Consider the following 11,763-nt stretch of genomic DNA (forward strand, 5'->3'; position numbering starts at 1 on the left):
ACAGGTCATAGTGATGAGACTTAACTCTCATTCTCCTTCAAGTATTCTTTCCACCTCATACTCCTGCATATATTCAAATGAACAGGGAACACAAATTCATGCACAACTTCTCCTGTGTATTCATCCACAGTCACTAAACAACAACCAAACCAAACAAAAGAGGGTTTGCTAGCGTGGCGATCAGCTGTAGTTCACCATCTTATCTAGATCACATGACTCAGGAGTAGCATGGCCGTCTGGCAACCAAAGGGTGGCTGGTTTGATCCTCATTTCTCCCGGTGACCATGTCAAAGTGTCCTTGAGTAATAGACTGAACCCCTTATACTTCTGATGTGTAGGTTGGCTCCTTACATGGCAGCCTTCACCATCAGTGTGTGAGTGTGTGTGAATGAGAGGACATTGTTCAGCTCCTTGAGTGCTGCTGAGGTAGAAAGGAGCTGTACAAATTGAGTCCTTTTACCATTTCTTTTCCAGCTGCTTCTGGCGGCGCTGTCGTCACTTCCTGTGACCGTGGGGGGAAAGGGGTCCCCCTTCAGAATAAGTTTCATATCATTATGTTACTGCCTCTTCAACATGCCTTTGGAAGACCACTTCACTGAATAGCTCAGTGAGGTAGTGAGGCCGAGCGGTCTAAGGTGCTGGATTAAGGCTCCAGTCTGTGAGGAGGCGTGGGTTCAAATCCCACCACTGCCATCATATCCCAGTTCACTGGAGAGGTGTGGCAGGTCTCTCACAGTCTCTCCTCTCTCTTCCACTGATGTCTTCAAAGACCAAAGTCTTTTTGACAAAATAGGCCATGTTTAACTTATTGACCTATTAAAAATTACAAACATTCCTTTAGTTTTTCAGAACTAGAAAAAATGAAATAAAATGTGTTTCATCCCTGTCAAATATCTCCATTTTAAAAACAGACCTGACAACAGGGGAACTCATGTTTGGACGTCGGAATTTTTTCGCGGTGGAACCATAAACAAAGCGAAAGGTGAGGGGGAAAATAATGTTTGGACATCGGGTGACCCCCTGGGGGCGGGGGGGGGGGGGGGCGCGAGGATTAAAACGCTGGATTAAAGCAAGAGTCTCCAGATCAAAGTCAGAATTCCTGATGATGTCATCAGGGCTTTGACAGTAACTAGAATTCTGTCTTTGATCTCAGGAGGACATGAAAGAAACACAATTGAGGAAAGTAGAAGAGAGCACATTCAGCTTCATTAGAAACACTTGAACTGTTTAACAGTAGAATTTGTTTGAAACAGTTTCCAACACTTAGTGACAGGATTGAAGAGGGAAGATTGTTCTACTTTAAATTTAATTCTAACTTCAAAGTCAAGTCAAGTCAATTTTATTTATAAGTGCCAAATCACAACAGAAGTTATCTCATGACACTTTACAAGTTTATCTACTGAGATCGGTACCCTGGAAGGTATCACCTTGGCCCCCAGCACGACCCGAAGGAACCTAGGAGTTCTCTTTGATCAGGATCTGTCCTTTAATGCCCACATTAAGCAAATTTCTAGGACTGCTTTCTTTCATTTGTGAAACATTGCTGAGATCAGACACATCCTGTCTCAAAAAGATGCAGGAAAACTAGTCCGTGCCTTTGTCACTTCCAGGCTGGATTACTGCAATTCCCTCCTATCAGGCTGCACCAGTAGGTCCCTAAAGACTCTCCAGCTGGTCCAAAATGCTGCTGCCCGCGTGTTGACGAGAACTAGTAGAAGAGACCATGTCTCTCCTGTTCTGGCTTCTCTGCATTGGCTTTCAGTCAAATTTAGAAGAGAATTCAACATTCTCCTTCTAACATACAACGTCCTCAACAGTCAGGCTCCTTCATACCTGACAGAGCTCCTAATCTCCTATTATCCAGCTAGAACCCTTCGCTCCCAGGATGCAGGGTTACTGGTAGTTCCTAGAGTTCTAAAAGTAGACTGGGAGCCAGAGCCTTCAGCTATCAGGCTCCCCTCCTGTGGAACCGTCTCCCAGTTTCGGTCCAGGATGCAGTCACCCTCTCGACCTATAAGAGCAGACTTAAGACCTTCCTTTTTGATCAGGCTTATAGTTGTGCTGCTTAGGCTGGCCCTTAGATATGCTGCTATAGGCTTAGGCTACTGGGGGATCTCCCATGGTGCACTGGGCTTCTCTCTACTCCTCTCTGTCCTCCTATATGTGTCATACATAAATCATACTCATACATATTAATAACTTGTCTCCTTCTCCGGAGCCTTCAGGCTCCTCTCATCCCAGATGTGGGTGCTGCTGGAGGAGGCTGCAGACCTGAAGAGGCTCAAGCTGCCACCCGTAGCTCCACCTTGCTCCCTTAAGCCATTGTCCCTATCAGCTAACATCTGGATATGGACCTGCACCGGTGCTGACTTGTGTCTTGAGTCCCCAGAATTTGTTGAACCACAGAAGCTTCAACTGGTGACGGTCGTACAACCAAACGTGAAGGTGAGCCTGCATTGTCTGATCTGGAGCTAACAGGGGAATTAGCAAGTGCTCTGACTGTTCTAGAGTTGCTGCTGAGTTGAATTTGAATTTATTTGTTGAAATGTTCCAGTTTCTATGAGGTCAGGGAAGATTGGTGTGCATCTAAAAGTCCCTGGTTGGATCCCAGGACATTGTTTTGGCTCATTTGAACATTTTCAAACCCTCGTTGCTCAGATTTTACATTAATTTGATCATGACTTTTGGACAAATGTTTTATTTATGAATTAAATAATCACTTCAATTATGAATTTAGTGAGTCAACCAGACTTGGTCAGTAACAAAAATTAGTCTGGTTATTATTCAGTTTCCAGTCAGTAGGGACACACACACACACACACGCACACGCACACGCACACACACACACACACACACACACACACACAGCCTGTCTTTGGTATAAAATGGTCTGTCACGTTCACGTTGGAAGATTTCTCTGACTCCATTGTGAATAAAGAGATTCTTCATCTGACACCTGAGTCTTGATCCACTGATTCCTCTGATCCACCTCTTTCTGCTCCAACAAGGCTGACATGGATCAGGTGGGTCCATGTCATCCAATCAGTAGGTTTCTCTTCTCAATTAATTTTCTTCATCCCAGTTTAGATTGATTCTTCTCAGCCTCATGAAGGAGCATCTGATCAGGTGTTTGACTGCTTGTTAGTTGTAATTCCATAGATTTAATCTCAGATGTTATAGAATTAATAAGAACATCTTAAAGACCTTTGTCCAACACTTGAAACTCACCTGTCTGTCGAGGCCCAACTGGCCTTTGGTAGTGAGGTGGTGGATGCATGTGTATGAAATGAGGCTCGTGTTGCTGTGAGGAGCCACTAGAGGGAGACACCTGTCGTTCCTCCCAGCTGACAATGAGGCTTCACAGCTGCATTTGAAGCTGTCCTTTATGAGTCACAACTGTCTTGAGCTCAGGAGCCAAACTCACCAACAACACTTCATCCTGGTCATGTGGTCTGTTTGTCAGGAGATTCCAAATCCAAAGTTGTTGATACACAAGAGAAGAAAACACGTCAACGTTTGTTCATTTTTATGAGTCACACTGAAAATGAACAGAAGAGTGACAGTGAAAATGGATTCAAAAATAATAAATTATCATAAATAATGAATAAATACTCAGAATTTACTGGCATTTGACTGCATTTTGTGGTTAATCAGTAGATAAAAGAGTAACATATATATTCTATACATGTGATGTACGTACATGGCTTTGGACAAAAGCGTCTGCTCAATGAAATTGTAGGATTGTAGAATTCTATAAATGTAGAATATAATTGTACAAATGCTCTCTATCACCACCCCCAACGTCTGTGCCAGGGTCTCTGGCCAGTGGTCAATGGCTCATATCACCTGCCCAGGATGGATCAAGCTTGCTTGTCTTTGTAATTCTGCACTTATTAGAGACCTGGAAACAAAGGAATGCTGAAAAAGAGAAAATAGGACCTCACACAAATGGGCTTGTGACAGAAATTAAGATCATTTTGTGAATATCCATCCTCTACAAATGTGTGTCAATGTGGTTGTTGTGGCCGAGTGGTGAAGGCGATGGACTAGAAATCCATTGGGGTCTCCCTGCTCAGGTTGGAGTCCTGCCAGCAACGTTAAACTGTTGATGTTCTATGTCAGGGTGAACGTCATACCTGTGCCTGATTTAGTGTGGTGGCTCATACCTGAATTTATCCAAACAAGCTAACTTCGTAACACCAATCTACACAGTTTAAATTATCAAAACCTCAAACTGCAGTCAGAAATTTTCAATTCTCTCATCCACCAACAATCCTCATCAATAAAATCTGGAAGAAGGAACCGCAGAAAGTCTGCAGGAGAACGTAGACGAGTGCTGCCACTGACCCATCATGAGGAAGACCGGTAACGTGGCGACCCCACTTCCCAAAAGAAGCCGACCGTCCAGCGCACCCTCATCACCCAATAAGGACCTCGGGGACATCCTGGACTCAATTGACAGGAAACTAACAAGTTTCCATGCTGGACTCTCTCGTGGAAATCCTCCACAAAGAGCCTCCATGAGTCTCTGGGACTCAGCCAGCAAAAGGTGGCTTCACTGGCCGCTAAAAATCAAGCCCTTTAAGCCTCCAGCCTCCCATCACTGTTTCCTCCCTCTCAAATATGTATCCTTAAATATAGATTTGAGTCTTTAGATGCTGTAACGTCCAAAGATCATATTCTTATTGACCCTCCCCCTTCTTTGTTCCACCATGGAAAGAGGAGAACTTTATTCCAGTTTAGTGGATGAACATAGAGGGACTACACCTGGATCTCTGTGTTTAACAAACAATTGTGTTAGACATCAGGAGTCATGAGTTTGCTCAAAACTAATGACTTGGAGTGAGTTCAATGAGTTTATAGCCAACAATTCTCCATCAGCAAGCACATCCTGCAAAAGCAATGATGACAATTTTCCTTTTAAAATGCAGGAACGTTGTGCAGATCCAGGATCAGTGGGAACAGCTGTTTGCTTTAAACGGTTGGGGGGAAAGGGTCGATTTATTGTCGAGTCAATGTTATTTATATTGTGCCAAATCACAAAAAAAGTTATCTCAAGACACTTGACAGGTAAAGCAGGTCTAGAACCACACTCCTTCAATGAATTCACGTATGTGAAGATATTCAACTGATGTGACAAATTCTCATGACTATGAGTCCAGAGAACCTGTCAGCGTTGACATTCCCCTGGTGTCAGTGAAGTCATGTCAACGGACCTGGGGCCTGTAGTTGGTGTCCATCCTTGATATCCTCCAAACAGGTCATCAAACTTGGCCCTCGTCAGCTTGAAGGACAGCTGGAAACGGCCTTCGTCCAGGCACAGTTTTTGGAGAAAGCGAGTTAAGAAGTTTAGAGTTCCAAGAAGCTTCTTCAGTTCATTCAGTTTGGTCCTGTAGAACTGTTCAATGTGTCATGACTTCAGAGGCTCAAATCCTCTCTAAGTTCTAGTGAGAGTGGAAGAGATTATAAAATGAGAGAAGCAGGGCCTTCACTCAGAGCTGAAATAGCTCAGTTGGGAGAGCGTTAGACTGAAGATCTAAAGGTCCCTGGTCCGATCCCAGGTTTCAGCAGAGGAACAGCATTGACTTTACTTTCCAGTGGAGGAACTGCAGACATGAAGGAAACGAACATCTTGTCCTGTGCATTCTGATGACATTCAAGACATTTTTGGAGCCTCTTGTTGGATTTTGCCACAGAGAATCAGAGCCAATCAAAAGCCTGGTGGACTTTAACATGGAGGATTGAACAAGTCAAGAAAGCAGCAGTTGGACCTTCACAGGTGTTTCTTTTCCTGTCTAAATGCTGTAGAAAGAGCCTGAGTAGCTCAGATGGTAGAGCATCAGACTTTTAATCTGAGGGTCCAGGGTTCAATTCCCTGTTCAGGTGCTGTGGATGTTCCAGTGTTTGACACCATGGTACTGGATGAAATTTAGTGTTGAACAAACTGTCATCAGCAAAAGTAGAAGTGTTCCTGTCTTTCCACTGTGAGACAGTTGCTAGAAAAGTGACCAATAATAATTTCATGTGGCATGCAATTAACAAAAGACCACAAATAACACCTACATTAATGGTTGCAGGGGGGCTGGAGCCTATCCCAGCATCTACAGGTGAGAGGCAGGGTTCACCCTGGACAGGTTGCCAGTCAATCACAGGGCCAACAATACAGAGATGAAAAACCATTCATACCTACACGCAATCAGCCTCTTCCCAAATTACATGTCTTTGGACGGTGGGAAGAAGCCGGAGTACCTGGAGAGAATGCACGGGGAGAACATGCAGACTCTACACAGAAAGATTCTGCACCCGAGCCTGGACTCAAACCCAGAACCTTCTTGCTGTGAGGCAACAGTGCTAACCACTGCATCATCATGCCGCCGTGGTCTTATATACTTTTCTCAATTGTGTTTCTGTCATGTCCTCCTGAGATCAAAGTCAGAATTCTAGTTACTGTCAAAACCCTGATGACATTATCAGGAATTCTGACTTTGATCTGGAGACTCTTGCTTTAATCTGAATTTGATCTGACTAATGATTTAGTTTCGGCCACCTAATTTCTCCTGATGGACTGGTGACCTGTCCAGGGTGAACCCTGCCTCTTGCCCAATGTCACCTGGGATCGCCCCCCCCCCCCCCCCCCGTGACCCTTAAAGGATAAGAATAGAAAGTGGATGGAGGGATGGACTTCACACTGAAATCAGCTCATATGATCCACATTCTAATTCTTCCTTTCCCTCTTTAGGAGTCAATGAGAATAGTAGTGTATATAATAATGTATATACAACCTTGTAGTATCTTTCCAAAGCTTTGAGTATTTCATCTTGTTTCTACTGGTAGTTTTAGTGTCTGGATCTTTTCTTTTTATATCCTGCTGTCTGCTCTTTGCTTTTGGAACTTCCTTCCCAACAACGACCAAGCCTCCTGGGTACTGTAGGAAACATGGTCAAGTTCTTCTTACCTTTGCAGTAACGTCCTGCTCACATTGATCGGTCTTCATTTTGACTCCTCCCACTGCCACAATGACCAGCCTTTATACACTTGGTGACTGTGGTCCTGGTTGCTGCAGGCCTCAACACCAGCCTGTGGTTGTGAGCAGGGCAGAACAGAACTGACAGTATCTCACATGCAGGACCTGGGTCAGCGCCTGGTGCCAGCTGGGGCACCGCTTTAACATCGACGCCCTTGAAGATCTTCTCCAGGAACTCGCCTTTTTGGTTCCATCAAGGCCTGTGAGGATGGTAAAGAGTGATCCACCACCAGGCAGCACAGTCAGCAGCAGCCATTTTGTTCCACTAGACTCAAATATGATAGTGAAAGCCTGGTGAGTGCTTGCTAACTAACACTTCCTGTTTTTATTGCTATTCTTCCATGAATGTGCTCATGTTGTCTTGTCCCCAACCACAGTTTCAAAGCCATGATGACACCTTTCATTAACAATCAGACTTATTTTTTTGCTATTTGGACAAATAAGGTTTCAACTGACACGACTGGCCAACGTCCTGGAGTTAATTCAGCCTGTAGAACCAGGTGCTGGTGTAGCTGAGTAGATAACCAATTAAAAAAAAGAAATTGTTTCACATTATATTATTTTGGTGAACCTTCTCAAAACCTGTCTTGCAAGAGTAACTCTTTCAATGTGCCTTTATCCTGTCATGTGATAGATTTTTGGTTATAGATTATTTAGTTCCGCATCACTTGTCACTGGCAGTGTTGCATATACTGGGAGGAGCCTGCGGCTCTGGTTACACTGTGCCGATGTTGTTGGCTTGAAGGCAGCTCAGCGTTAGTGCACATTGTTGTTTTGGTGAGTTCAAGATGAGGAGAACTCCTCAAGTTCAGGACATTTTCTTCCCACGAGTGATAAAAGCAGCCAACCCCTCAAGCACAGAGAGGCTGCCACACCTCTCCAGTGACCTAGGATACAATGGCAGTGGTGGGATTTGAACCCACACCTCCTCAGAGACTAGAGCCTTAATCCAGCGCCTTAGATCGCTCGGCCACACTACCTCACTGAGCTGTTTAGTGAGTTGGTCTGTTGAAGGCATATTGAAGAGGAAGTAACATAATGCTATAAAACTTATTCTGAAGGGGGACCCCTTTCCCTCCCACTGTCACAGGAAGTGACGACAGCGCTGCCAGAAGCAGCCAGGAAAGAAATGGTAAAAGGACTCAATTTGTACAGCTCCTTTCTACCTCAGCACGCCACGCTAGCAAACCCCCTTTTGTTTGGTTTGGTTGTTGTTTAGTGACTGTGGATGAACACACAGGAGAAGTTGTGCATGAATTTGTGTTCCCTGTTCACTTGAATATATGCAGGAGTATGAGGTGGAAATAATACTGTTTATTTTTGTTCTTATTTCAGAACTGTTGACACAACAGTGTCAGATTAAAGCATCTTCCCCTTCCAGATGCTGGTCTCCTTCTGGTGTCCTGACTGACACCCATCTTGTGTTCTGGATCCACCTGAACGAAGCAGCTCCAGATCCCTGAACTCCCTTACAGGTAAAGAAAATGGATGGCTGGATGGAAGTCCCCCAACTGTGGCTGTTCTGAAACTCTTCTCCTCAATCACTCCTGAGTTGACACTCTGAGATGGGAAACTCTGAGTATCTGGTTCCAGAACAGCTGACCTGAGTTGCTTCAATCAACTGTGAGTACGTTCACCTTGAGTTGCACACGTGCACAACCACGACAAAATGCCATCGTCAATGGAGCCCCGACACCACGAGTCACCATGACAACCACAAACAAAATAACAAGTTATCTCACACCAATTCATTGAAACATGACCTTCCTATATTTATGGATCCATCACAAATATGAGCCTTCCCAGTCTGTCAGGTGGTAGAATTCAGTCAGCACCAATAACAGGAGAGTCAGAGTTTAGAAACCAAAGACAGACATTAAAGTCTCTCTGATAAAACAAAAGTATAGTGAAGTATACTGGAAAAGAATATTGCAATATATTAAATATGATATTTCCATGGAGGGGCAGTTTTACATTTTTATTCTTGGATGCATTATATTTTAGAATCAGAAAGGCAGTTACAATGACATCATCAAGACTAAACCTGGTGCTGACAAAGGTGTGGTGAACAATTTTAACAATCAATCCCAAATTTAGGCCTGAAATTGGAAAATAATATTAGCTAGCTAGCAACGTTAGCTAGTTAATGTTAGCAAGCTGTCAATATTTAGCACCATCAAATAGTTCAAACAAGGTCAACAGCTGTTATAATGATGGTCACATGATTCAACCTTCCTCCTGTGTGACCTGTTTGGAGGTTTTAAATGCATCAAAGAAGCACATGAATTTGTTCATTGCTTTTTGACTTTGTCAGGAAGCTCCAGTTCAAAAAAATAAAGCAAAACAAATTTTGTCACTAAATTATAAAAGAGTAAGTGTGAAATAGTTTGTGTTTGTGAGAAGATTAAAAAAATCTACTACTATCCTCTACTTATGTTCATGGGAGTGTAGTTGTTGTGGCCGAGTGGTTAAGGTGATGGACTAGAAATCCATTGGGGTCTCCCCGCGCAGGTTCGAGTCCTGCCAACAATGTTAAACTGCTGTTCCTGTGTGTGTATGTGTGTGTTTACATGCAGACTTTCCCTTGTGACAGATGGTTTGGTTTGGAATCCATCTTAGTCAGAACGTTTTGAGAAAATTCTATCATGTAGTTGGAGTTATTTTGATTTACAACAATGGAAAAAAAATCATCTCCCCTCCAAAAACCCTCCTCTTCAACTTTGTACCCAAGTTGTCTCCTCATCAGGCACCACAGGATCCGGTAGGTTCAGTTCAAACAAGTCATTAGAGATTTAAAAAACATTTTGTCCATTTGACATCAGGACTGCTCCCAGATCATCTCAATGAGCTCACCCCTGCACCAGAGTACCGCCCAAATTCATCAAGGACAGCAAACATGAGCAGGTCGAGGTTCACCTCCATCTTTGGAGGTTGTTGAATTTCCTCCTGAGGACCGTCAGGCTGTTTCCTTACTTTGCTGTGACACAACAGCAGACAGCAACAAGGACTGCTGCAGTGCACTTGGTAAAATCACCATCTGTAGACTGGACCAATATACTGATGTGATCCTTTGATTAGTTTAGAATCAGTCAGAGATCAAAGACTGAAGCAGGAGATCAATGCACAGAATTCAGAGATCAATGCACAGAATTCAGAGTTCAAAGACAGAATTCAGAGATCAAAGACTCCTGGAGCGTTGCCCTCTCTTGTCTTTGGTCCTGGATATTACTGAATGTTTTACACATTTCTTTTGAAGAAAAAACTTGCATGACATTTCAAGGAGTTTTTCCTGCCAATACAGGACAACAGCCACTCACAAACCAGTGCTGGACAAGTTCCTTCAAAGCTGTAATGCCTTATTTCTTACTAGTTACTGTCATTTTAAAATAATTGGTTCCATTACGATTGTGTCTGCTAGCGCTTGGTGACTGTACAGGAGGTCTGTGGACCGCAGGGCCACAACAAGCCCATTTCTTCAACTCTCCATTTAGTACAGAGGTCCCCAAGTATGGACCAGTGAGGATAAATGTGATAGTGTAGAAGTCCTTTTGTTCTTCAACTTGTCCAACTTGATGGTGAGTCTCCTTTTATCAAGGATTACTGAATGCTTGTGTTATTCATGGCATTGTTAACACTTTATAAACCCTTCATTCAGAGCTGTAAAGAACCTTTAACCTCATATCCCAGACATCAAAGTGGGCCACTAACCGGTGAGATGAAGCTATGCTATGCTGCTACATTCTGAAGAGGTAAAGTAGCAGGTTCTGAGAGTGATGGCTAACCTGGATGTGTTCATCTCCTACTTTAATATCAGCGTCCCAACTTGGAGCTCTGACCACCTCCAGCTTTTTGTTCCTGTTTCTGCTTCAGTCAACAGGGAACTCAAACCTGCAATAGAATCATCAACAACAATGGAATAGAAAACAGAGGAAGACAAAATATCATAAACTTACAAAGCTGAGAAATGTTAATGAAGAAAAATGCACACATTATGATTGAGGCCAGAAAGTAAAACTCCACACCAAATGTATTTTGACATGTAGGGATAATGAACTTGAATGTGTTGAAATAGCAGATAAATGAATCCACTATCACACAACAAGATGATGACCCACTACCACAAGATGGCGTCACAGATCCTGATGCTCTGAGCAGGAAACACCGAGCAAAACATGACTAAAACGCTCCTGTTGTTCCCTCCATGAAAAACTGTGGCACTGATGAGAAGAAGGATCCCAGCGTCCTCTGAGGATCCATCGCCGCACCATTCGGTAGAAGGATGATCGGGTCGGCACCAGGAGAAACCCTTGTGTCTCCGATGCAGGGAAGATGGAGCACTGAAGAGGCCACATTGTGGCGTCCTAAAGAGGACATTTGGTGGAGCCTGAGACAGCAAACATCATGCCGCCCTTCATCAGAAGAACCACAGCACTTCAGTCACGTGACTGAAGTCATCCATTCATGTGACTGAAGTCATCCAGTCACGTGACTGAAGTCATCCAGTCACGTGACTGAAGTCATCCAGTCACGTGACTGAAGTCATCCATTCATGTCAGTGATGTCACTTGGCAGGACTGTCATTGCCATCTCATTCTAGAAAAGAATCCAGACTCCACATGTGGCTCCCATGATAACTGATGGACCTCTGGTTGGAGGCTGGACGATGATGTCTGGTGGGGTTAAGATGGTGGGGGCTGTTTCAGTTCTAGTGCTGAAGGCTTTCGCCATGACAGTCAGAC

The 11,763-nt window shown here is 43.8% G+C and overlaps 3 non-coding genes across 3 annotated transcripts; all 3 read left to right on the top strand.

The window, feature by feature from the left end:
* Nucleotides 1–5,497: 5,497 nt before the first annotated feature.
* On the top strand, nt 5,498–5,570 carry trnaf-gaa (transfer RNA phenylalanine (anticodon GAA)). Its single transcript has one exon. It is a non-coding gene; the product is annotated as a tRNA-Phe (tRNA).
* Nucleotides 5,571–5,813: 243 nt separating this feature from the next.
* On the top strand, nt 5,814–5,886 carry trnak-uuu (transfer RNA lysine (anticodon UUU)). Its single transcript has one exon. It is a non-coding gene; the product is annotated as a tRNA-Lys (tRNA).
* A 3,588-nt stretch (nt 5,887–9,474) lies between these two features.
* trnas-aga (transfer RNA serine (anticodon AGA)) lies at nt 9,475–9,556 on the top strand. Its single transcript has one exon. It is a non-coding gene; the product is annotated as a tRNA-Ser (tRNA).
* The last annotated feature ends 2,207 nt before the right edge of the window (nt 9,557–11,763 follow it).

Source organism: Aulostomus chinensis, chromosome 4, assembly GCF_037954235.1.
Source record: "Aulostomus chinensis isolate RoL2024-O1b breed Wild chromosome 4, RoL_Achi_v1.0, whole genome shotgun sequence".
In the NCBI taxonomy this organism is placed as follows: domain Eukaryota; kingdom Metazoa; phylum Chordata; class Actinopteri; order Syngnathiformes; family Aulostomidae; genus Aulostomus; species Aulostomus chinensis.